At 37.6% G+C, this 27,649-nt stretch overlaps 1 long non-coding RNA gene across 3 annotated transcripts in view; it reads right to left on the reverse strand.

Annotated features, from left to right (window-relative positions):
- Nucleotides 1-87: 87 nt before the first annotated feature.
- The window catches only part of LOC115897005, a 76,872-nt gene continuing 49,310 nt past the window's right edge, over nucleotides 88-27,649 (reverse strand). For all 3 annotated transcript variants that reach the window (XR_004056972.1, XR_004056971.1, XR_004056973.1), the window contains one exon: nucleotides 88-626. This is a non-coding gene — a long non-coding RNA (uncharacterized LOC115897005). The remainder of the gene's footprint in view (nucleotides 627-27,649) is intronic.

The raw sequence follows: 27,649 nt of genomic DNA on the forward strand, positions 1-27,649 counted from the left end.
ATCTGAGATTTAGAGTTAGCATCAAGCTAATAGTTGACAGAGGGTTAGGTCACTATTTTTTAAAATCTTGGTTAAATTATAGGCAGAGTTTTTCTTTTTATTTTTACAGGCCAAATTATTTAAAATAATCTAAAATACTCATTTATTTCCACTTTGATTACAGAATCTTTTGTTATTGTTATTCAAATATTGATATTCACCTCAATAGAAGACAGTGTTGGGATAAAGCAGGCAAATAGAAAAGATTAGCCACTGGCGTTAGCGATTGTACAAACAATGTTTCAGATGAGGTTGACTGTATGCACCCAAAGGATTGAGGGCAGCAGGCGCAGGCTGCTCCAGGTGCAGGCTGTGTCAGGTTCAGAATTATGTCCTTTCTCCCACTGCACACAGACACACACCAGCTCCCATCAGTCAAAATGCTGGAGCTGACTGAAGACACGAAAGGCTTCGAGGCCATATTTTAAGAAGCTGAAGATCAACTTGTAGTCCTTGATGTCTCAGCTGCACGGTGAAAACGTTGTAAATGATCAAGCTGTCTTTTACTTTTGTCCCCTGTGTAAAAAGTATCCTGATATGGTGTTCATTGAAGTCACTGTGAATAACTGTCAGGATGTTTCTTCACACTGTGATGTGAAATGCACACAACAATGTAGTTGCATAGAAAGGACAAAACTAATAGATCAACTATCTGTGTGTATACTGTAAAGAAAGGATTCTTTCTTCTGGAGTTCTCAATTAAATAGATCGTGAGTTTGGTCAAATCCTGTGGAACCAGAATCTGCATCTGTTAACTGTTAAAAATTATAACGTCTGATACATTTCACTCTGCTATACATCTGTTACATTTCACTCTACTATAATGAGTAGACTATTTTAATTCAGAAAGACAAACTCATTTTAAACAGGTCACATTTTAGAACAAACTTTGGAGATCCAAACCAATTCATAATTCAAACCCATAAAATAAAACCTACTAAGGCAGTTAAGGAACTATTCAATATTACCTTGTGTCCTGAAAATGCAAATAACTCACCACTGCACAGCAAATTTTAGGATGTGTACTCTGGTCAGAATAGAATAAAACAAATCCCGGACTCTATCAACTGACCCTGAGTTTTATAAATTCAAATCAACTTTGATAAGGAAGACCCTAAAACAGTATTAAATCATAAAATAGTTCTGAATTATTATGTATCAGATTCAGTGTAGTATCAATGTTAAATGTATTTTATTATGTCATAGTTTTTTAAAACATAATCCAAATTAATATGTAAACATGTAGATATGATGTGTTCTTATACATTAGTAAGACACTTATGTGTTCAATTTCAGGGCTATATGTTTTTCTGTTATTTCATTTACAGTACACTTAGATGTAACTAATACTAGAGAGATTAAGATTACATAAGCAGTCTCGCGTTGACTATTTCCAATACTCTTCAAGAAAATATTTCTTCAGATGTTTCATCTGTTTTTGGTAAAATTTTAGCACTCAACACTTGTACTTAGGAAGCTTTTACATGAAGATCCTTACATTGTAAAATTCCAATTATTCTTGTCACATGCAAATTTTGCTTAGGATCCATTGCCCGATGCTCTTTTCCTTTTATTTATGCTTACCTTCCACCTACTCCAAGAAAGGAAAGAACAAAGTCTGTGATTAATATACGATGTCCAGTTTACAATATGTGAGCATCTTGAAACAATTCTGATGGTTATGAGGGCCAAATGCATAAAACATACATGTATTTTATGACTTTAAATTCAACAAAACTTGAATTAGATAATACATTCAAAGATCACATCTCCCACTGAAATCTGCACAAGTGTTAGGAGACATGACTACCCACGACAGCAAAGAAGACAAGCTGAGTTTCTCCTAAAAGGCATAAAGGCGGATTTTTATAATGAAGATCATTTTTAAAAAATCCTTAATTATTAGGAGTTTAGAAGCAAATGCGCTTAAAATTTTAAAATAATAAAAGTTAATTTCTGTGAGACAAATTCAGAGAGAAAAAATCCTTTTACAAACCACATTGATGCTCTTACTCATTCTAAATTATTATTAAAATTAATGTGAGCATTTTCTATAATGAAAGTACCTTAATAATGTGATGACTTAATAATAAAACAGGTATATTTTAACTGCTTATTCTATGAATTTAAACTGTACTGCAAAGGAATAAAACAACTCCCAAAAAAGATTGCAAATTTGGTGCTGCCACCCCAAGGATGATGGATTGATTCAATTAACCAGTAAGTCTTTTCTAAGAGTCCTTCAGGGAGTTATTTACCAGAGGCATACCTTTATTCCCTTCCATGAACCTGTCATTTTTCTTCATTATTCTTCTAGTTTTACTTATTATATGATTTGGGGATATGCTGATCTTCATGTACAGAAGGTTTTGCACACAGCTGTCCAGACATACATCTTCCAGACTTCAAACTGGAGGCCACCAGAACACCCGAGCCTCTTGTCATTGTTTACTCAGGCTGACCAAGATACGCTCAGGATGAAGTCAAATAGCTAGACTTACAAACTGGAAATCAATGGGAAAGTATCAAATTGAAGGAAAGCTATGAAAAATTATTCTTAAAAGTAGTAACCTTGTGTTCCACACATCATGGAACTGGCTTCACCATAGATGACCTCCTTATCTCCAAAAGCAGGAAGGTAGGAGGAACAGATGGCCGAGAGGCCAGGACCCATGCTAATAATTCATGGTAAAACAAAAACACATTCGGTGTTTGTGTTACTGAAAAAGAAATAAATAATCTTAAACAGGAAACATTTTTGTTTCTAATGGGCCAAATCACCTGTCAGTTTAAGTTGCAAAGAATAAGGATTCCAGCCGGGTGCGGTTGCTCACGCCTGTAATCCCAGCACTTTGGGAGGCCGAGGTGGGCGGATCACGAGGTCAGGACATCCAGACCGTCCTGGCTAACACGGTGAAACCCCGTCTCCACTAAAAACACAAAAAATTAACCGGGCGTGGTGGCGGGCACCTGTAGTTCCAGCTACTCGGGAGGCTGAGGCAGGAGAATGGCGTGAACCCAGGAGGCGGAGCTTGCAGTGAGCCAGGATCGCACCACTGCACCCCAGACTGGGCGACAGAGTGAGACTCCGTCTCAAAAAAAAAAAAAAAAAAAAAGAATAAGGATTCCATCTCATACCTGTTATCAAATGGCTGTTATCAAAAAGATGAAAGATAGGTGTTGGCAAGGATGCAGAGGAAAGGGAACCCTTGTGCACTGTTGGTGGAAATGTAAATTACTGCAGCTATTATGAAAAATGGTATGGAGTTCCTCCAAAAATCAAAAATAGCACTACCATATGATCCAGCAATCCCATTACTGGGTATGTATCCAGAGGAAATGAAATCATCCTGTCAAAGAGATCTCTACACTCCCATGCTCATTGCAACATTATTCACAATAGCCAAGATACAGAATCAACCAAAGTATCCATCAACGGAGAAGTGGATCAAGAAAATGTGGTATGTATGTGTGTATATATATAAAATATATGCCTGCAATGGAATACTATTCAAGTCTTGCAAAAGAAGGAAATCCTGTCATTTAAAGCAATGTGGATGAGCCTAAAGGACATTATGTTAAATGAAATAAACCAGACACAAAAAGGCATAGACTGTATAATCTCACTTATATGTGGAATCTAAAAAGGCTGAATTCATAGAAGCAGTGAGTAGAAGGGTGGTTACCAGAGGCTGAGGGTGGGGAGGATTAGAGGTAATGGTCAAAGGATACAAAATTCCAGTTAGACAGCAGGAACAAGTTCAAGAGATCCTTGTACAACTTGGTGACTGTACTTATTAATAGCAATGCATTGAATACTTGAAGTTGTCTAAGAGAATGGATTTTAAGTGTTCTGACCACAAAAAAAAAAGAGAAACATGAGGTAATAGATATGTTAATTAGCTAGAATTAGCCATTCAACAATGTATACTTATATCAAAACATTATGTTGTACACCATAAACACATGCCATTTTTGTTTTTCATCTACAGAATAGTAAGGATTCAAGGAGAAATCATCTGGAGAGGAACTTCTTTACTAAATCTTGCTGTCCAGCACTAGCTACGTAGTTTGCTGGGGCCAGTGAACAATGAAAACGGGCCTTTCATTCAAAGGGTAGGAAGAACGTGCTGCCAAAGGTACTAAAGTATAAAACATTTTCCTTTAACAATATTTTATTACTTATAAAGTATAACAAGGGTAGTAATAATATATGAGTAACAATATAGAATTATAAAATATAAAAAGAATGAGTGTCATAATTGCATATAATACAATAAACATACTTTATTAATGGGATTTCTCAATGATTAAAAGATTTTCCTGACTCACATTTCTGCAACTTTATTGATTAGATCATAAAAATGTAAACTTTTTGCCAGCTCATTTTCTTTTTTTTTTTTTTTATTATTTTTTATTATACTTTAAATTCTAGGGTACATGTGCATAAAGTGCAGGTTTGTTACATATGTATACTTGTGCCATGTTGGCGTGCTGCACCCATCCACTCGTCAGCACCCATCAACTCGTCATTTACATCAGGTATAACTCACAGTGCAATCCCTCCCCCTCCCCCCTCCCCATAATAGGCCCCGGTGTGTGATGTTCCCCTTCTCAAGTCCAAGTGATCTCATTGTTCAGTTCCCACCTATGAGTGAGAACATGCGGTGTTTGGTTTTCTCTTCTTGTGATAGTTTGCTGAGAATGATGGTTTCCAGCTGCATCCATATCCCTACAAAGGACACGAACTCATCCTTTTTTATGGCTGCATAGTATTCCATGGTGTATATGTGCCACATTTTCTTAATCCAGTCTGTCACTGATGGACATTTGGGTTGATTCCAAGTCTTTGCTATCGTGAATAGTGCCGCAATAAACATACGTGTGCATGTGTCTTTATAGCAGCGTGGTTTATAATCCTTTGGGTATATACCCAGTAATGGGATGGCTGGGTCATATGGTACTTCTAGTTCTAGATCCTTGAGGAATCACCATACTGTTTTCCATAATGGTTGAACTAGTTTACAATCCCACCAACAGTGTAAAAGTGTTCCTATTTCTCACATCCTCTCCAGCACCTGTTGTTTCCTGACTTTTTAATGATTGCCATTCTAACTGGTGTGAGATGGTATCTCATTGTGGTTTTGATTTGCATTTCTCTGATGGCCAGTGATGATGAGCATTTTTTCATGTGTCTGTTGGCTGTATGAATGTCTTCTTTTGAGAAATGTCTGTTCATATCCTTTCCCCACTTTTCGATGGGGTTGTTTGTTTTTTTCTTGTAAATTTGTTTGAGTTCTTTGTAGGTTCTGGATATCAGCCCTTTGTCTGATGAGTAGATTGCAAAAATATTCTCCCATTCTGTAGGTTGCCTGTTCACTCTGATGGTAGTTTCTTTTGCTGTGCAGAAGCTCTTTAGTTTAATTAGATCCCATTTGTCAATTTTGGCTTTTGTTGCCATTGCTTTTGGTGTTTTAGACATGAAGTCCTTGCCCATGCCTATGTCCTGAATGGTATTCCCTAGGTTTTCTTCTAGGGTTTTTATGGTATTAGGTCTAACATTTAAATCTCTAATCCATCTTGAATTAATTTTCGTATAAGGAGTAAGGAAAGGATCCATTTTCAGCTTTCTACTTATGGTTAGTCAATTTTCCCAGCACCATTTATTAAATAGGGAATCCTTTCCCCATTTCTTGTTTTTCTCAGGTTTATCAAAGATCAGATAGCTGTAGATGTGTGGTATTATCTCTGAGGACTCTGTTCTATTCCATTGGTCTATATCTCTGTTTTGGTACCAGTACCATGCTGTTTTGGTTACTGTAGCCTTGTAGTATAGTTTGAAGTCAGGTATCGTGATGCCTCCAGCTTTGTTCTTTTGACTTAGGATTGTCTTGGAAATGCGAGCTCGTTTTTGGTTCCATATGAACTTTAAAGCAGTTTTTTCCAATTCTGTGAAGAAACTCATTGGTAGCTTGATGGGGATGGCATTGAATCTATAAATAACCTTGGGCAGTATGGCCATTTTCACGATATTGATTCTTCCTATCCATGAGCATGGTATGTTCTTCCATTTGTTTGTGTCCTCTTTTATTTCACTGAGCAGTGGTTTGTAGTTCTCCTTGAAGAGGTCCTTTATATCCCTTGTAAGTTGGATTCCTAGGTATTTTATTCTCTTTGACGCAATTGTGAATGGAAGTTCATTCATGATTTGGCTCTCTGTTTGTCTGTTACTGGTGTATAAGAATGCTTGTGATTTTTGCACATTAATTTTGCATCCTGAGACTTTGCTGAAGTTGCTTATCAGCTTAAGGAGATTTTGGGCTGAGACAATGGGGTTTTCTAAATATACAATCATGTCATCTGCAAACAGGGACAATTTGACTTCTTCTTTTCCTAACTGAATACCCTTTATTTCTTTCTCTTGCCTGATAGCCCTAGCCAGAACTTCCAAGACTGAATAGGAGTGGTGAGAGAGGGCATCCCTGTCTTGTGCCAGTTTTCAAAGGGAATTTTTCCAGTTTTTGCCCATTCAGTATGATATCGGCTGTGGGTTTGTCATAAATAGCTCTTATTGTTTTGAGATACATTCCATCAATACCGAATTTATTGAGCGTTTTTAGCATGAAGGGCTGTTGAATTTTGTCAAAGGCCTTTTCTGCCTCTGTTGAGATAATCATGTGGTTTTTGTCTTTGCTTCTGTTTATATGCTGGATTACGTTTATTGATTTGCGAATGTTGAACCAGCCTTGCATCCCAGGGATGAAGCCCACTTGATCATGGTGGATAAGCTTTTTGATGTGCTGCTGGATCTGGTTTGCCAGTATTTTATTGAGGATTTTTACATCGATGTTCATCAGGGATATTGGTCTAAAATTCTCTTTTTTTGTTGTGTCTCTGCCAGGCTTTGGTATCAGGATGATGTTGGCCTCATAAAATGAGTTAGGGAGGATTCCCTCTTTTTCTATTGATTGGAATAGTTTCAGAAGGAATGGTACCAGCTCCTCCTTGTACCTCTGGTAGAATTCAGCTGTGAATCCATCTGGTCCTGGACTTTTTTTGGTTGGTAGGCTATTAATTATTGCCTCAATTTCAGAGCCTGCTATTGGTCTATTCAGGGATTCAGCTTCTTCCTGGTTTAGTCTTGGGAGAGTGTAAGTGTCCAGGAAATTATCCATTTCTTCTAGATTTTCTAGTTGATTTGCGTAGAGGTGTTTATAGTGTTCTCTGATGGTAGTTTGTATTTCTATGGGGTCGGTGGTGATATCCCCTTTATCATTTTTTATTGCATCTATTTGATTCCTCTCTCTTTTCTTCTTTATTAGTCTTGCTAGCGGTCTGTCAATTTTGTTGATCTTTTCAAAAAAACAACTCCTGGATTCATTGATTTTTTGGAGGGTTTTTTTGTGTCTCTATCTCCTTCAGTTCTGCTCTGATCTTAGTTGTTTCTTGCCTTCTGCTAGCTTTTGAATGTGTTTGCTCTTGCTTCTCTAGTTCTTTTAATTGTGATGTTAGGGTGTCGATTTTAGATCTTTCCAGCTTTCTCTTCTGAGCATTTAGTGCTATAAATTTCCCTCTACACACTACTTTAAATGTGTCCCAGAGATTCTGGTATGTTAATAAGATAAATTTTAGGTATCTAGAGCTGATGATTCACAAAACACTTTTTCTGAAAAGATTTAATTCTTCATAAAAATTAGTTTCTTTAGTTTTATCTAAATTTTAAAATTCAGATGAAATGTTTTTAAAAATGCTTACATAATTTTAAATCATTTAATTATTTAAACTAAATGATTTAAAATAAAAACAAATTTTGACTTAATTTTTAAATAATTATTTTTCCTCTTTTAATTTTTAATTATCTAAATTTAATTAAAATTTTAATTCATTTGGATTTTATTTTAAATAAAAAGCTATTCAGTGGCATTTTAGTGTTTTCTCTGACATTTCTTATGATTTGTGGAGGTTATATAAGAAACTGAAAGTGGCTTCGTGATTTGTATATAATTCAAAATGTGTTTATGTATTCTGTCACTATATCCTTCATTACAAGAAAATCAATTTTTCATATTATTTCTTATTAGTAATCTGTTTATCTCAAGCTTTATATGACAATAGAGTTATTTTCTGTTTACTGCAAATGCTATAATATTTAAGTTAATTTTCTTTGTAAGCCTGTGGATATATGATTTGGAATGTTTCAACAGTTTTCAAAACCAAAGACCGTAAACTCCTTGAATAATTTCTAATTCAACTAACTTCCTGATATGCTTTATTGCAATGTCTATGTGTATGTGAGTTTATTTTTCAATAATTTACTGACAAAGTTTACTGATAGAGCACCAGGAGTTACTGTCCCAACACTAAACTAGGGAATATTTGTGCAGAAGCTGCAAGGAATTGCTCTCTTGGGGGATTAACAGGCAAGTTGGTTTCCCATGGTTCCCAACACTGCCTGGGTCCCCTGTTTTCCCAAGATATAAGGTACAGATACCTTGCAGCTACTGTCACTGTTCTCATTGCCAAGATAGTTCCAGGTCTCTTCTGGGTCATACACTAAGCCCAGTGGTTCCCCGGGCACCCTCAATCCTGTGTGTGCATGCCAGGTAGCCAGGCCAATCACTATGCACCCTGCATGCTGTGCCCAGGGCCCAGTGCCAGTGCCATTGGGCACTGCTGCTGGATCCCAAAATTTCCATGAACACACCCCAGGAAATCCCCTCTGCCAACCACATGTTGAAAAATAACACCTTAAGAATTTCATGAAGAGGACTGTAGAGTGATAAACCAACCACCAGACCCATCTGAGAATGGGAACCATGTGCAACGAACTGCACCCATCACATGCCCATGAAGCCAGCTGCGCCTGCTAGAGGAATCAAGAGTAAAAACTTCTTTCCACCCCTTCTGCCTCTTCACCCTTACGCCCCATTTGTTACTGAAATAAATTGAATTAAGATTTATTTTACTTATTAGTAAGTAAGAATGATGAATGATTATGTTTCCAAAGTATTAGATGGATAACAAGGCTGGTGAGTAGTTATGAACTATCTAATGAATTGAATTAAATGTCTGGTTACATGATAAAAACATGTAATTGAGACTAGCCTGGCTGACATGATAAAAACATAATATTTTCAACATGATAAAAGTTCTATTAAAAAGAGACATTTCGTTTGGCTAACTGAAATTCATTATAGTGCATGGGCACTAACATTCATGATTATAATTCAACTAAGGGATTCTGAGAATGTAAATTCAAGAAGAAAATTTTTAAATAACAGCAAGCGCTGCTTTTCAGCTAAAATTATAAAATAAGAATTGTTAAAGTTAATGATAGTGTAAGTTCAATTATTGAAAATAAGATGGATTTATTGTTAATATGTATGTAGAAGCTAAAAATACACCCAATTATAATGCATCTTGAATCGAGACATTCCATGTCAAAAGAGTAAATTGAATTGACTATATTTTATGTAATTAAAGATTATATTTTCTTCATCTATATTTTCTATATGGGTATATATTGGAAGCACTGGAATACTAAAGTTTCCTTTACTTTTTTTTCTTTTTTTGAACATTCTGCAGTGTAAGATAATATTAAGTACCCAATAAGTGACACAATATTTTACATGGTCACAGCACCTAAGCAGTAGACCCAAATTTCAAACCAAGTTGTTCTGTTCATAAAATCCCACAGTTCTAACTTCTAATAAACAAAATCTCCAGAGAGCAGTATGCAGATATAAGTAGCTATGTTTTTTTCTTTGCTATCAGAGAAGGCTTATCTCTCTGATTATAGTCAATCTCATTCATTCACTCACAGAATGAATTGTTCCCACCCTATTCAAGGAACTTCCTTCCTTCAACCCACCTCACTCACTCCCACTTTCCACAAATACATTTAATTCAGACATGAAATAGGATTTCTTGACAACAGGCTCATTAGGAAGAGAGTGGATTTCAGGAGAAAATGTTAGAATTATCCCTCTCGTGGCTTATCTCTGGTCCTATCATGACCACAGGATGTTCACCAACATGCTTTCCCAGTCTGTGCAGGGAGAAACAAAAACTTAGTAAACTTTGACAAATTTGGTCAACTCTCAAAGAAAACAAGGTGTTTATGACATATTGTGTCTGTAAGATCTTTTCTCTACGATTCCCATTTTGGTTGCGCTTGACGTTTAAAATGAAAACTAACAGAGAACTGCTGAGCAGAAACAGAAAGGAACAGTGATGGGCAGTAAAGCAGGCCTTGCTTGGTATTTGGTGTCAGTGCCATGTATTCTTACCAGCAGCATTCAATGTCACCACAAAATGTTACATCTTCCTGAGGAACTGTTTACGTTAGAAGACTAAAGAAAAGCTGAAACTTCCATTTCTCCAACATACATGGCAGTGTAATGGTATTCCCTCATTCTACCCTCATTAAACACCTTTTGGTAATTTCTCTTTCATAAATAGTGAACATTAAAATGAAAAACCAGGCATCAGAACAAAAAGAAAAAAGAAAAAAAAAGTATTTCCTAAAACAATAATTAAAGTTTCTTACATTTCATCCATAAAAGTCAATAGCTTTTTATGTATATTATTGATTATTAGTAGTGTGGTCACAAATTCAGTCTTTCTTTGGTCGACAATTTCTATTTGTATTTAAAGAAAGGGAAACATACAACAGCTGATAGGACCCTTAAATTGTAATTCTAGATTAAAACCACTATATTAGTTTCCTATTGGTGCTATAACAAATTATCACAACTTAGTGGCTTAAAACAACACAAATAAATACAGGCGACTGTGGCAGGCAGAATAATGACCCAAAGATGTGCATGTCTTAATCCCTGAAACATACAAATATGTTACCTTTTATAGCAAAAGGGATTTTTGTAGTCCCTTTTGCAGATGTGATTAATTTAAAGATTTTGAAATGGGGATATTATGCTAGATTAGCCAATGTAATTACAAAGGTCCTTTTAAGAGAGAAACAGAAGGACCAGAGTCAGAAAAGGAGATGCGACAAAGGAAGCAGAGGTCAGAGTGTCAAAATGACTTAAGGATGCAATGCTGTTGGGTTTGAAGAGGGAGGAAGGGGCTATGAGATAAGGAATGCAGACATCCTCTAGAAGCCAGAAAAGGCAAAGAAATGGAAGGAAGATGTCAACAGGACCGTGTTCCTTCTGGAGGACACATGTTGACATCTTAATTCAAGCCCAGAGAAACCCATTTTGGACTTTTGATCTTTGGAACAATAAGATAAATTTTAAAAGCCTTATCTTACCAAAAAAAAACCCAAAGACTTCATTTCACCTAATATTTTTCAATAGAAAATTAGATAAATTATGGTACTCCATGTAACAGAAAATATTTTGCATCTATTAAAAACAATGAGGTACACTGGCTGCAGTGACTCATGCCTGTAATCCCAGCACTTTGAGAGGCCAAGGCAGGTGGATCACTTCAGCCCAGGAGTTCGAGACAAGCTTGGCTAACATGATGAAATCCTGTCTCTACTAAAAATACAAAAATTAGCTGGGCGTGATGACATGCGCCTGTAATCCCAGCTACTCAGGCAGCTGAGGCACAAGAATTACTTGAATCTGGGAGATAGAGGTTGCAGTGAGCTGAGATTGTGCCACTGTACTCCAGTCTGGGCCACAGAGTGAGACCCCCAGGTCAAAAAATAAATGAATAAAAATAAAAATAGGCCTACATAAACTAGCAAATTAACAAAAGCAAAGTGCAATACGTTCAGTTTCACTTCTGTATGTTTTTAAGAACACACAAAGAACTATATACATAGACTGTTGTACACATCAATGTTCTTTTCTACAAGGAGAAATGTATGGGAGGATGACTTTTATTTGCCATTTTATAAATTTCTGTAGTATTTTTATTATATGTAGGTAATATTTTTATTTAATGAACACTTAAATGTGAATTTATGTTATGCTTTTGTGGAAAGTTTTCAATGGCATAGCCCATATTTTCCTAAGCTAACATGAACCCAAATTAACGGATAATATAATATTATAGAAAACTCCATAAAAATGTTATGAATTGATAGATAGCAGCTAATCCATTCTAAAGACTTTCTTTTCTTTTTTCTTTTACTCACAGTGACTCTTTAGAAGTGATGTATGAGAAATGAGTTGGATTTTATGAATTATTAGCAACAATGGGATGCAGTGGAAATAGCAGTGGCCTGAGAGTCTCATCATGTCTCTTCCACTTGGATACCTTCAGCCTAATATTCAGCAATCTCCTGCATCAAAAGAAAGAAGTTACTAGTTCATCTTTAAGAATCTGTCTTTTCTTAGAATTTCAGAATTCTAACTTATATTGATAGGAAGCAGAGGACTTAATCCTAATTTTAGTAGTTCTGTGAGCCCTTTTAAGATTTTTAGGATCTTTCACGACATTATATGTTACAATTAAGAATGCTGATGCTCAGAAAAGGCATCTTATACCAAGGTGTGGGCTAGTTCCTGGGAAGAACTGAGATTTCTGTAGCAAGAGCTTTTTGGTAGGAACTTCTCATTTTGTTTTGTTTTTTTTTAATTTCCAAAATATGAAAAGTGTACATTTGTCTATGATAATTCAGATCTCATTAAGATGGCCAAGGTTTTTCATAAGCAAAATCTATTCTGACGCCATCTACCCAAACAGATCCCTAACAATATTCGCTGCAGAGAAATTCGATCTTGTGTCTACTCTAAGTGCACTTTTCAGAAATTTAAGATTATTGACATTTACTTTATCTTCAGTGCAGACAGAATAGCTTGTTGTCCACCAGACGTTTCACTTATAAATATACACTAACCCATGTATGTGCAGAGGAACAGATCTCAAATTTTCCAATTGAGATTATCAATGAATTTTAATAGATCCTGTCTTTCACAGCTGTATTAATCAACTCAATTTGTTCAGGATCCACTGTGTACTATCAACTCTGATGGAATACAAATATATTTTAAGACCGAGATTTCTGCCTCACTGAACGTAAAGAATTAGTAATACATGGTAAGTGTGCAGTGAGTTCTATAGATACGAATGCTGATTATAACCACTTATGGCCAAAAACAGTCTAATTTCAGTGGTTTATTTCTTATCCATCTTAATGAGATTTCCTTAAGCAAATGACAGTGAATATGGTCTTAGTAAGGAAAAATAAAATGCCTCTGGTGATTGGCATTTATACTATAAAAAGCTTACAAATTCTTAATAATCCAGTATTCTTAAGTAGCGGAAAAAACAAAGTAATCGACAGATTCTGTAAAACCCATTTTGCACTGATTGTTTCTTCTATGCCACCTTTTCTCTATCTTCTAAGAAAGAGAGATCAAAATAATTTGCAATTATGCAAAGGTTTTCTATCTTTTCGTACTGTATTGTCTTACTCTCAAAATAGTTGGAGACATCAGAAGGCCCTCTCCTAGTTCAATTTGAATCATGCCAGAGGTCTTGCCCTAAGCATGTGTTAACTGACTAGTCCTAGGGGATCTAGACCACAGGAGGATCAAAAATAAAAATGAAATGTTTCCCTTTTCAAGCAACGGGAAAAATGCCTTAGTTTTCATGTATTTTTCACACTTGAAAGATAAAATGCTGAAAGGCTAAATGGAATGTTTGTCTTCAGGTAGTAAAAGCCATAATTTCAATTTGGTGCTACTGCAGTTAGACCTGGGTGGAAGCTAGCAGATCTACAATTATGACTGGATCTTGAATAAAGTGTGTTTTTCAGAACTAAGCACAATTTTATTGTCATTTGAATTATTTTAGGCATGTCACCTCTGATGGTTGTTACATGAATTTGAAGACTTCATACATAAAAGCTAGTTCTCTCCCATACTTAATATTTCTTAGGGCATACTGGTTGGGTGTAATCTTCTTTCTCAACATTAACATTTTTGTACCTTCCTTCATCCTTATTTTAAAATCTCAGATCACTTGATGTGCATATCTATTAGACTTTACCATCCACCACCCATCCTTGTTGCGATGATCTTCTGTCTCCTAGTCCTTCTCTCCCTTCTACTGTTCATGTCAGTATCTTTCTTAAGCCCAACTCTATCCTTATTGAAGACTCTGGCATTCGTGTAGAGATCCTTTGATTACCCTGGTTCCTTTCTTCATTTACTTAAGAAGCCTTCAGTGTCCCTGTTTGGCACTACCAAGGTCATGCCATGCTTTGGCTGATTACCTTGGGATCCAACAGCTCTTGGTCTCTGATGCCTATCTGATAATGTACTGTGTCATCCTCCTGCCAAGTGTCCATTGCTCTTCAACCTAACCTCCATTTCCTGTGTTCTTTCTGGATCCCTTCAGATTCCACTTCCCTGAACTGATCTTCTTTTTGTTTCTACCCAGCTACTTTTTGCAATATACTCTGACCCCTTCATTCTTTGCTGAAAAAATTTATCATGTATATCTCTGTACAGGGTTAGGTTATAGGATAACTGTGGGGTATCCCAGAACACACACTGGAAAAATAAGATCACTCATTAGCAAGCTGTGTGATCATAGGTAAGTGATATGATTTGGCTGTGTCCCCACCCAAATCTTATCTTGAATTGTAGTTCCCATAATCCTCACATGTCATGGGAGGGACCTGGTAGGAAGTAGTTGAATGGGGATGGTTCCCCACATGCTGTTCTCGTGATAGTGAGTTCTCCTGAGATCTGATGGTTTTATAAGGGGCTTTTCACCCTTTTGCTTGCCACTTCTCCTTGCTGCCACCATGTGAAGAAGGATGTGTTTGCTTCCCCTTCCACCATGATTGTATGTTTCCTGAGGCCTCCCTGGCCATGCTGAACTGTGAGTCAATTAAACCTCTTTACATTATAAACTAACCATTCTCGGGTATGTCTTTATTAGTAGCATGAAAACTGACTAATACAGTAAGTATTTGAATCATTTTCTTACTCTTTGTGTCTTATATTACTAAGAATATAGATATTACATTGTCTTTCATATTGCATCAAGTTCTGACATAAATTATTGGTACCAAAGTTTATGAGGAAGAATAAAGATATATTTACAATCTATAGCTCAAAGAATAAAATGTATAAAAATACATTTATATATAGAAATAAAAGGGTGTGATTTTTATGAGAAGTGTTTATACAAGTACAGATAAGACCAGGGCAAAGAGTCAATCAGCATTAGGTAAATGTTATCAGTGATGCCTTCTTGGAGAAAGTAAATTCGATGAAAGTGTTACCTATGGATTGGCAGAGGTGCTGTGAAAACAAAGGCTTTTCGATCAATCCAATCACTTCCTAACTTCATGACAGAAAGAAGCTTGCCCAGAAGACCCTATTATGTCAGTAGTTTCATAAAGGTTAAAATCACCTCCAACAATTATACAAACTATGTGCAGAAATTATAGAATAATAAAATTGTAATCACCAAAACATACCGTATTTCTTGTGTCCCTATTCCATTTCCTTCCTCATGCTTATAATCATGGAAGATACTAGGTAATTTCCTGCCATGTGCGAGTATACTGTCTCCAGGGGGATCAAAATTAAATTACAAGAAACAATTTCAAAACAGCTCAAGAATGCGTATAAATAATTGCCAAGTTGAAGTTCTATAAATTTTTCTAGAGTTGTAGAAGGAAAGAGTAATCAGTTGAAGAGCTTTTTTGTTAATTCACTGCTTAAAATATTAAGAGGAATTAGCTTTGCAGATCAGTTACCTGTCTTCTTGGGGTAGAGACCACGCACCACTAAACTGCACACATTTTGACAGCAACCAAGTCCCTTTCTACACATCCAACCAGAAGCTATAACCCCACACAGAGCAAGGTAGTCACCCCATTTCTACTCCCCCTGTTCTCAGGCTACCTCCTCCTAGATATTGTCATGGCCAGCCTCTGCTCTGTCCCAGAAACATCAAACTTCAGTTGATCACTTTCTGACCACACTCTCTTGTTGTTGCTGTACTCACACCCCAAGCCCACTTCCAAGCCTTTGACCTCAAAGAGATGTCTAGTCTACTCTAGACAAAGAGATGTCTAGTCTACTCATCCTTTTATTGTCTTCCAGTCTATCAACTCCTGTTGGGCTCTCTTAATTTTTTAGATCATTGGTTTCCAAAATATTCCCAGCACCTTGAATTATTTAGCATGCCTAGCTTCTGCTTACTCTCAGGGAGCAAATCCTTTTTTGTACTTCTTTATCTCAAATGCTGCTGAAGGTTTTAAGAAAAACAAAACAAAAATCCAGGATCTTGCCAATTTGTCCCAATAAAATTCACAGTGTATAATCTCAGAGAAGTCTGTAACACCCCATCAATTGTTTTAATTGAATGCTTGTCTCATTCTTGCATTTACCTGGCCATGGGAGTGTGGGTAGTTGAAGTAGAATAGGGTGGAGAAGGAAGTCATTGGAGGTGAGGTAATCAAAAAACTAAGTGCCAGGTTATTTGATGGTTACTCACATGGGAGTTTAAATTACTGAGGATGACCTGAGGACTCTGTGTTCAGGGAGATTATGAAGGAGGGGCCAGTAATTGAGCTGGATGATTAGTGATGAGGAAGAGCTGATATGCGCCTAACAGATTAGTGTAAAACTGGAGCTGAGGTTGGTGAAGTTTAGGTCTGTGAAGCTACACTTTCTGGAAAATGAGGAGAGACTTTAACCACATCCAAGCCTGAGGTGAAAGTGATGTAGGAGAATAATCATCATCCCCTAAAAGGCAAAAGACCAATAGGAGCCCTGGCACCCAGCTCCCAGTCTTCCTCCTGACTTTCCCTTCTTCCTGACCTCATCTTTGATGACTTTTCCATGTGAGCAGTCAATCCAACTGTCTGGCCTTGTGGTTCTCTGATTGCCTCATCTTTAGGGATCTTTCTCACATGTCTCTTTAGCTGTCTAGACCGTGGTAAATTCTGGAATATATCTGTGCTGAACACTGTGGTTCACCATCCAGATTTCTTTTTTTAGGACAGAGACATCTATTCCTCCAGCTCCTGAGAGCGTTGGTGGCTGATGGCTTTCTACTAAGACCTTCCGTGGGACATCTCCTTGGATGTCATAACCCAAGGTCACACAACCTTCCCATCACCAAAGCCCACACTTCATGACTGCTTTATGTGGGTGTATAAGAGAACAGCCCTCTTGCCTCAATATTGAAGGACAATCCTAATCCCAAAGCTCCTTGTATAATCAACTGAGGCTTTTGTTTTGATTCCTTCACAGTTCAACTTCTCTCTCTGTCCAATCATACTTCCTTCACTCTCCCATGATTGTTAATTCCCAGAGCTCTCCCTGGTATATTTTCTGCATCCTGATGTCTTACTCAGACGCTGATCCCCAGGGAAAATGACCTCTGATCATATCAATAACTAAAGCTGTTGCATATTTGAAATGTCCTTTCAGTCAGACCCCTCTCTGACTACAGATCTGTCTTCAGCCCTCTCACGCTGGTGTTCATCTGACACCTGTTTGTTGACTACATAAATCATCAGTTTCTTGACTTCTCTACCTCCTCCTTGCCTGTCATTCTTTTCCTGTCTTCATTGCCTTTCTCATCTTTCTTATGCAAGTGGAATTCCAAGGTGCAGAATTCTAACCCTTCTTTTGCAAATATCTGAAATCCACTTCATAGCGTTTTCTGGTAAATCTGTATAAGATTTAACTATTTTCTAGACTTACACCACAGCAACTGAAAGAACTACTGTAAAAATCCATTTCCATTATCTTCAATTGCACTGAGCTCTCAATGACTCTTCTTTGTTTTAACTAGCTTATTCTCTCATTCTCCACAGTGACTATTTCAAATATACTGTAAGAGTCTCAAAACCTTTCTAGCTAGCTACTCCTTTCTCACTCTCAGCTAATGGCTTTTTTTATATTTTTAGTTGAAGTATAACTTACATAAACTATACAAACATGTAGTGTATAGCTCAAAAGTTTTTTACACCTATTGCACATGTTTAAGAGACACCTAAATCAAGATAGATATTTCTAGCACACAGCAGGCTGCCTCATGTACCCATCTAGTTGTTACTTCTCTACCTCATCCCTCCAAATAAATAACTACTCTGATCCCAGTCAGCATTAATTAGTTCTGCCTGTTGCTGAACTTTACGTAAATCACAGTGTATACTATTTTGTGTCAGCCTTCTTTTGCTTAATATTGTCTCTGATTATTTAGGTTGTTGCCAAGGGCTGTATTTGATTCTCTTTCTTGCTATTTAATACAACATTGTAGGCCAGGAGCGGTGGTTCATGCCTGTAATCCCAGCACTTTGGGAGACCGAGGTAGGTGGATCGCCTGAGCTCAGATGTTCGAGACCAGCCTGGGCAACGTGCAAAACCGCATCTCTACCAAAAATGCAAAAAATTAGCTGGGCATAGTGGCACGCACCTGTGGTCCCAGCTACTTGGGAGGCTGAGTTAAGGATTGCTTGAGCCTGGATGATGGAGGTTGCAGTGAGCACGTATCATGCTGCACTCGAACCTGGGTTACAGAGTGAGACCCTGGCTCAAAAATACAAACAAACAAAAATACATCTTTGTATGAATACACCAAAATGTATTAACCCATTCTGCTACTGAATATATTTGGGTAGTTTCTAGATTGAAACAGTTATGAATAATGCTGTTTTAAATAATTGTGGATGCATATTTAGGAGTGGAATGGTTCACTTATTGGAGATAGATATTGATAGGTAGATGGATTTCATATATATATATACACACACACACACACACATAAATATAAATTAGTTCTTTTGAAAACTGTCTGGCAGTATCTATCTATCATATGTCTATCTATCTATCTATCATCTATCATCTTTTAGAAAATACTGCCAAATAGCTCTTCGAGCTATCAAATCAATTTACCCTTCAATCAGCAAACATGCTCTACATCCTCCCCAACATTTATTATTGTCCCTAAGTCTTTTCAATTTTAGCCATTCTGGCAGATATGTTGTGGGGTCTCCATAATTTTTTTTTACCTTTATTCTGATGACTAGTGATAGGTATCTTTCTATATTCATACTGGTAATTTGGATATCTTCTGTGAAGTCTTTGCTTCATTTTTTATGGTGTTTTGAGTTTTTACCTAATTGGCTTAAATGAGTTTGTTATATTTCTCAGAAATATTTACATATAATATATGAATATGTATATATAATATGTAATATTTATAGAAATAATTATGTAACATATAAGTAAATATAAATTACAAATATCTTTTCCATATAAAAGATATTTGTAAAACATATATATAACAAATATATTTCCCCAGTCTGTGGCTTGCATTGTCTTTTTGCTCTTTTCATGTTATCTTTTGATTAACAGAAGTTCTTAATTTAAATAAAGTCTGATTTTATCAACTTTTCCTTTCATGATTAGTGCTTTTTGCATCCTGTTTATGAAACATTGTCTGCCCCAATATCATAAGATATTGTCCTATGTTTTCTTCCACAGCTTCATTGTTTTTCTTTTAACATTTAGGTTTATGATATATTTTGAATTTATTTTTGGTATGGTATAAGAAAGAAATTAGAGATCATTTTTTCCAACCTTATATCCAATTGATTTACTGCCAGTTTATGAAGTGACCATTCTTCTCCTACTAATTTGTTTTGAATCAAGTAACTGTAAATGTGTAGGTCTGTTTCTGGGCTTTGTATTCTGCTCCATTTGTCTATTTGTCTGTCCTTGCAGTGATACCACAGTGCCCTAAATATTCCAGGTTTATAACATGTCTTGATATTTGGTAGTGTATGTCCTATGGTTTTGTTATTCATGAAAGTTACCTAAGCTTTTCTAGTCATCTTCATATGGAATTCAAAAGTAGCATATCAATTCTAAAAACTAAAAATAAAACCCACTTAAGTTAAATTGTGTTCTATTTACACTGAACTGGAAAACATTGAGTCTTTGAGTCAATGAATATGAATATTCCCCCATTTATGTAGGTCTTCATAATACTTTATTATTCTCCATGTATACATCTGTACATCTTTCTTTAGATTTATTGCCAGTTATTTGCTGGCTTTGTGTCCTATTTAACACATGTGTATAAATGCAAATAAATATATAAAAGTCAAAATATATAGAAATCAAATTAATTTTTGTATGTTGACTGAATTCAGCAACTTGGTAAATTTACTTAATGATCAATGTGTGGATTGTCTAAGATTTTCTATTTACACAACTGTATCTTCTACAATGTAATAATGTTATTTATTGTTTTTCAATAAGAATATCTTTTATTGACTTTTTAAATAAAGATACTAATAACTTTATTATAGTGTTGAATAGAAATTTTGATAGTGAATATCTTTGTGTTTTCTTAATTTCAGTGAAAAGTTGATGGAAATTTCAGCATTGACTAGGGTATTAGCTACAAAGCTTTTGCAGATTTCTCTTATCATATTTAAAAATTTCCCTTTTATTCCTAGTTTGCTGAGAGTTTCCATTATCTGGTGTTGAACTTTATCAAACTGTTTGAACTTTATTCAAGTTCACCTTAAAATCAGTGACCCTTAGCCTTGGCTCTACATTAGAATCACCCAGAGAATTTGTATCAGTCTGGGTTCAGTCAGGAGACAAAAATCACACAGTAGTTTGTGTAGTCAAAAATCAGTGTAAAAATTAACAGAGAATTGGAGCTGAGATAGAGCGCACAAAGAAGAGAGGCTACCTCTTTCCAATCTGACATCCAGACCTCACTGAAGAGGGCATAGCTGGGTCACTGGATGGCAGGGAATTTCACTGAGGTGGCACACTAGTAGAACTCATTGGGAAATTTCTTCTGAAGTGCCAAAGGAAGCTATGCAGAAGAAGGAACAATATTTCAGAGGTGATTGCCGAACTGCCCAACAGTTATCCACCAGAAGATGCCTAGTCAAGGCACTGTACTACAAAGCCACCTGAAGTGGGTGGTGGCCTGGGGAAAAACACTCATGGAAACCATGTCCACTAGTGGCACTCCCTTCTCTGACAGCAGAGAAGTTGTGAAGCCACTTGAGGGTTGTACCAGTAGAAATTACCCACAAGAAGGCACCATGGACTGCTGGCCACCAGGCACTGAAAAAAAAGCAATGAACATGCCCCAAGAAGCTATTGAGAGCAGCACACTAGATCCAGGAAGGGAATCTCTGTTTTTCTGCATGGTCCCTCCAGCCCCCTCTATATAAAGCTTAATATCATGCTTGTTGCACATGAAAAGTACATAATGTATCCAGATCCCTAATTGCAAAGCAGTTTTAAAAAAGGAAGGATTGGAGATGAGATGCAATAAATTGATTAATAGCATAGAGCTCAGAACTTTTTATCACATACTTCCCCAGCTTTTATTCTTCTCTGTTTTCCCTGCCCTACGGCCTTCACTTGTATTTTATGGGATCACCTTCCAATTAAACTACCCACACTCAAGTCCTTGGTTCAGAGTTGCTCTCAGAGAATGCCCAAAGTAAGATAATGATCTATATGTGAGGTTTCTTCTGGCAATATTTCATGTTCCAATGAATAAAATACTACAGCTATATTGAATTAAAACATTGGTCTACATCAGAATCCATCATTATCAGATATCAAATATTATTTATTAAAATATCATTATTTGGCCTGGCTCACATTCTCTCTCTTGCCTGCTGCCTTTTGCCTTCCATCATGCTCGTGAGGCCTCCCCAGCCACGTGGAACTGTGAGTCCAATAAACTTTTTTTTGTGTGTAAATTACCCAGTCTCAGGTATGTCTTTATCGGTAGTGTGAGAATAGACAAATACAGTAAATTGGTAGTGGTAGAGTGGGGTGCTGCTGTAAAGATACCTGAAAATGTGGAAGCAACTTTGGAGCTGGGTAGTAAGCAGAGGTTGGATCAGTTGGGAGGGCTCAGAAGAAGCAGGAAAATGTGGGAAAGTTTGGAACTTTCTAGAGACTGTTTGAATGGATTTAACCAAAATGCGATAATGATATGGACAATGAAATCTAGGCTGAGGTGATCTCAGATGGAGATGACGAACTTGTTGGGAACTGCAGTAAAGGTGACTCTTGTTATGTTTTAGCAAAGAGACTGGAAATATTTTGCCCTGGCCCTAGAGATGTGTGAAACTTTGAACTTGAGAGAGATAATTTATGGTATCTGGCAGAAGAAATTTTTAAGCAGCAAAGCATTCAAGATGTGACTTGAGTGCTGTTAAAAGCATTCAGTTTTAAAAGGGAAACAGAATAAAATTTTGGAAAAGTTGCAGCCCAACAATGTGATAGAAAAGAAAAATCCATTTTCTGGGAGAAATTCAAGCTGGTTACAGAAATTTGCATAAGTAATGAGGAACCATATGTTAATTGCTGAGACAGTGGGGGAAATGTCTCCAGGGCATGTCAGAGATCTCTGTAACAGCCCCTCCCATCACAGGCCTGGAGACCTAGGAGGAAAAAGTGGTTTTGTGGGCCAGGGATTCTCTGCTCCGTACAGCCTAGGGACTTGGTGCCCTGCATCCCAGCCACTCCAGCTGTGGCTAAAAGGGCCCAAGGTACAGCTTGAGCTGTGGCTTGGCAGGGTGCAAACCCCAAGCCTTGGCAGCTTCCACGTGGTGTTGAGCCTGTGGGTGCACAGAAATTAAGAAATAAAGTTTGGGAACCTCCACCTAGATTTCAGCGGATGTATGGAAAAGGCTAGATGTCCAGGCAGAAGTTTGCTACAGGGGCGGGAACCTCATGGAGAACCCTGCTAGGGCAGTGTGGAAGAGAAGTGTGAAGTTGAAGCCCCCACACAGAGTCCTCACTGGGGCACTGCCTAGTGGAGCTGTGAGAAGAGGGCCACTGTCCTCCAGACCCAGAATGTCAGATCCACTGACAGCTTGCACTCTGTGCCTGGAAAATCCTCAATCAATGCCATCTCATGAAACCAGCTGCGAGTTGGGTCATACCCCACAAAGCCACAAGAGCAGAATTGCCCAAGGCTGTGGGTGCCCACCTTTTGCATCAGCATGACCTGGATGTGGACATGGAGTCACATAAGATCATTTTGGAGCTTTAAGATTTGACTGCCCCCCTGGATTTGGACTTGCATGAGGCCTTTAACACCCTTATTTTGGCCAATTTCTTCCATCTGGAATAGGTGTATTTACCCAATGCCTGTACCCCCATTGTATCTAGAATGTAACTAACTTGCTTTTGATTTTACAGGCTCATAGGTAGAAGGGACTTGCCTGTCTCAGATGAGACTTTGGACTGTGGACTTTTGAGTTAATGCTGAAATGAATTAAGACTTCAGGGACTGTTGGGAAGGCATGATTGTTTTTGAAATATGAGGACATTACATTTGGGAGGATCCAGGGGTGGAATGGTATGGTTTGGCTCTGTGTCTCCCCTGCAAATCTCATTTTTAATTGTAGCTCTCCTAATTCCCACGTGTTATGGGAGGGACCTGGTGGGCAATAAATGAATCACAGGGGCAGTTTCCCCTATACTGTTATCGTGGGAGTGAATAAGTCTCATGAGATCTGATGGCTTTAAAAGGGGAAACTCCTTTTGCTTGGCTCTCATCCTGTTTCTTGCCTGCCGCCATGTAAGATGTGCCTTTTAAACCTTCCACCGTGATTGTGAGGCCTCCCCTGCCACATGGAATTGTGAATTCATTAAACCTCTTTTTTTTTATTTAATAAATCACCCAGTCTCAGGTATGTCTTTAACAGCAGTGTGAGAACAGACTAGTACAAGTTCCTTCCACAGTTTTCCTCATCTCAGTTAATGAAATATCCATTTATCAGTTGCTGAAGCCAAAGATATGGTGTCAATTTTGCCACCTCTACTTCTCTCATGTCTCAAATGCAATCTAACAGAACATTATAATTTGGTCCTATAGATGCTACCTTCAAAACATTTCCATAGATTGATAGCTTCTTGTCATTTCCACTGCCAACACCCTGGTCCAAACTATCATTACCTCTTTCGTCATGTATAGGATGCTGTGATGTATGACACAAATATCTCTTTATGCCTGGAAGACTAACTTCCCCTCTTCAGGGAGTACTCTACTTCTGGTAGACAGCAACTCCGTGGCTATCCCTCTCTGGAAATTGCCTCCACTACAAAAGCCTATTTTATCCAAGGTTACATTATCTTCTTGGGAGATTCCACATCCAATGACTAGTACACATTAGGGGATAAAGGGCAAATCTTCTAACCTAGTGCAGTTTGCTTGCCATTCCAGCTTGAGCACTCCCACTAGGGTGGCTGAGAACTTTTAGGACATTTTATCTCAACCCAACTTCTCCCATCACCTGATTCTGCTTTCTTCCCTTCCCTGCCATGGGTATCAGTTCCAGGGTCTAACTTATACTTACATTAATCTCAGTCTCAGAGTCTACTTCCCTAGGATCCTAATTCAACATCAGGACTATTGCAGAGGTCTTCAAACAGGACTTCCTGTTTCTACCCTTTCTCCCCTTAGTTCTCAACACAGCATCCAAAGCAAATCTCCTAAAATCTAACTTTGATTATGTCCCTTCTCTGCATAAAACTCTCCTGTGCATCAACATCTCATGACCCTCTGAGATCTGAGATCTGGACCCCTACCATTTCTCTGATCTTTTTATCCCTCAGTTTTCTTCATTATGTTTCAGTCACACTGCCCTCTCTGCTGTTGCTTAAATATGTTAGGCATCTTTTATCTGCTTCTTGCTATTTTGTCTTCCTAGAATGCTCTCCTGTCATATATCAACATGGCAGTTTCTTTTTTTTTTTTTTTTTTTTTTTTATTATACTTTAAGTTCTAGGGTACATGTGCATAACGTGCAGGTTTGTTACATATGTATATTTGTGCCATGTTGGTGTGCTGCACCCATCAACTCATCAGCACCCATCAATTCATCATTTATATCATGTATAACTCCCCAATGCAATCCCTCCCTCCTCCCCCCTCCCCCCTCCCCATGATAGGCCCCAGTGCGTGATGTTCCCCTTCCCGAGTCCAAGTGATCTCATTGTTCAGTTCCCACCTATGAGTGAGAACATGCGGTGTTTGGTTTTCTCTTCTTGTGATAGTTTGCTAAGAATGATGGTTTCCAGCTGCATCCATGTCCCTACAAAGGACGCAAACTCATCCTTTTTTATGGCTGCATAGTATTCCATGGTGTATATGTGCCACATTTTCTTAATCCAGTCTGTCACAGATGGACATTTGGGTTGATTCCAGGTCTTTGCTATTGTGAATAGTGCCGCAATAAACATACGTGTACATGTGTCTTTGTAGTAGAATAATTTATAATCCTTTGGGTATATACCCAGTAGTGGGATGGCTGGGTCATATGGTACATCTAGTTCTAGATCCTTGAGGAATTGCCATACTGTTTTCCATAATGGTTGAACTAGTTTACAATCCCACCAACAGTGTAAAAGTGTTCCTATTTCTCCACATCCTCTCCAACACCTGTTGTTTCCTGACTTCTTAATGATTGCCATTCTAACTGGTGTGAGATGGTATCTCATTGTGGTTTTGATTTGCATTTCTCTGATGGCGAGTGATGATGAGCATTTTTTCATGTGTCTGTTGGCTGTATGAATGTCTTCTTTTGAGAAATGTCTGTTCATATCCTTTGCCCACTTTTTGATGGGGTTGTTTGTTTTTTTCTCGTATATTTGTTTGAGTTCTTTGTAGATTCTGGATATTAGCCCTTTGTCAGATGAGTAGGTTGCAAAAATTTTCTCCCATTCTGTAGGTTGCCTGTTCACTCTGATGGTAGTTTCTTTTGCTGTGCAAAAGCTCTTTAGTTTAATTAGATCCCATTTGTCAATTTTGGCTTTTGCTGCCGTTGCTTTTGGTGTTTTAGACATGAAGTCCTTGCCCATGCCTATGTCCTGAATGGTACTACCTAGATTTTCTTCTAGGGTTTTTATGGTATTAGGTCTAACATTTAAGTCTCTAATCCATCTTGAATTAATCTTCGTATAAGGGGTAAGGAAAGGATCCAGTTTCAGCTTTCTACTTATGGCTAGCCAGTTGTCCCAGCACCATTGATTAAATAGGGAATCCTTTCCCCATTTCTTGTTTCTCTCAGGTTTGTCAAAGATCAGATGGCTGTAGATGTGCGGTATTATTTCTCAGGACTCTGTTCTGTTCCATTGGTCTATATCTCTGTTTTGGTACCAGTACCATGCTGTTTTGGTTACTGTAGCCTTGTAGTATAGTTTGAAGTCAGGTAGCGTGACACCTCCAGCTTTGTCCTTTTGACTTAGGATTGTCTTGGCAATGCGGGCTCTTTTTTGGTTCCATATGAACTTTAAAGCAGTTTTTTCCAATTCTGTGAAGAAACTCATTGGTAGCTTGATGGGGATGGCATTGAATCTATAAATAACCTTGGGGAGTATGGCCATTTTCACGATATTGATTCTTCCTATCCATGAGCATGGTATGTTCTTCCATTTGTTTGTGTCCTCTTTTATTTCACTGAGCAGTGGTTTGTAGTTCTCCTTGAAGAGGTCCTTTACATCCCTTGTAAGCTGGATTCCTAGGTATTTTATTCTCTTTGAAGCAATTGTGAATGGAAGTTCATTCCTGATTTGGCTCTCTGCTTGTCTGTTGCTGGTGTATAAGAATGCTTGTGATTTTTGCACATTAATTTTGTATCCTGAGACTTTGCTGAAGTTGCTTATCAGCTTAAGGAGATTTTGGGCTGAGACGATGGGGTTTTCTAAATATACAATCATGTCATCTGCAAACAGGGACAATTTGACTTCTTCTTTTCCTAACTGGATACCCTTGATTTCTTTCTCTTGCCTGATTGCCCTAGCCAGAACTTCCAACACTATGTTGAATAGGAGTGGTGAGAGAGGGCATCCCTGTCTTGTGCCAGTTTTCAAAGGGAATTTTTCCAGTTTTTGCCCATTCAGTATGATATTAGCTGTGGGTTAGTCATAAATAGCTCTTATTATTTTGAGGTACGTTCCATCAATACCGAATTTATTGAGCGTTTTTAGCATGAAGGGCTGTTGAATTTTGTCAAAAGCCTTTTCTGCATCTATTGAGACAATCACGTGGTTCTTGTCTTTGGTTCTGTTTATATGCTGGATTACGTTTATTGATTTGCGAATGTTGAACCAGCCTTGCATCCCAGGGATGAAGCCCACTTGATCATGGTGGATAAGCTTTTTGATGTGCTGCTGAATCCGGTTTGCCAGTATTTTATTGAGAATTTTTGCATCGATGTTCATCAGGGATATTGGTCTAAAATTCTCTTTTTTTGTTGTGTCTCTGCCAGGCTTTGGTATCAGGATGATGTTGGCCTCATAAAATGAGTTAGGGAGGATTCCCTCTTTTTCTATTGATTGGAATAGTTTCAGAAGGAATGGTACCAGCTCCTCCTTGTACCTCTGGTAGAATTCAGCTGTGAATCCATCTGGTCCTGGACTTTTTTTGGTGGGTAGGCTATTAATTATTGCCTCAATTTCAGAGCCTGTTATTGGTCTATTCAGGGATTCAACTTCTTCCTGGTTTAGCCTTGGGAGAGTGTAAGTGTCCAGGAAATTATCCATTTCTTCTAGATTTTCTAGTTGATTTGCGTAGAGGCGTTTATAGTATTCTCTGATGGTAGTTTGTATTTCTGTGGGGTCAGTGGTGATATCCCCTTTATCATTTTTTATTG

Source organism: Rhinopithecus roxellana, chromosome 4 (assembly GCF_007565055.1).
Source record: "Rhinopithecus roxellana isolate Shanxi Qingling chromosome 4, ASM756505v1, whole genome shotgun sequence".
NCBI classification, from domain to species: domain Eukaryota; kingdom Metazoa; phylum Chordata; class Mammalia; order Primates; family Cercopithecidae; genus Rhinopithecus; species Rhinopithecus roxellana.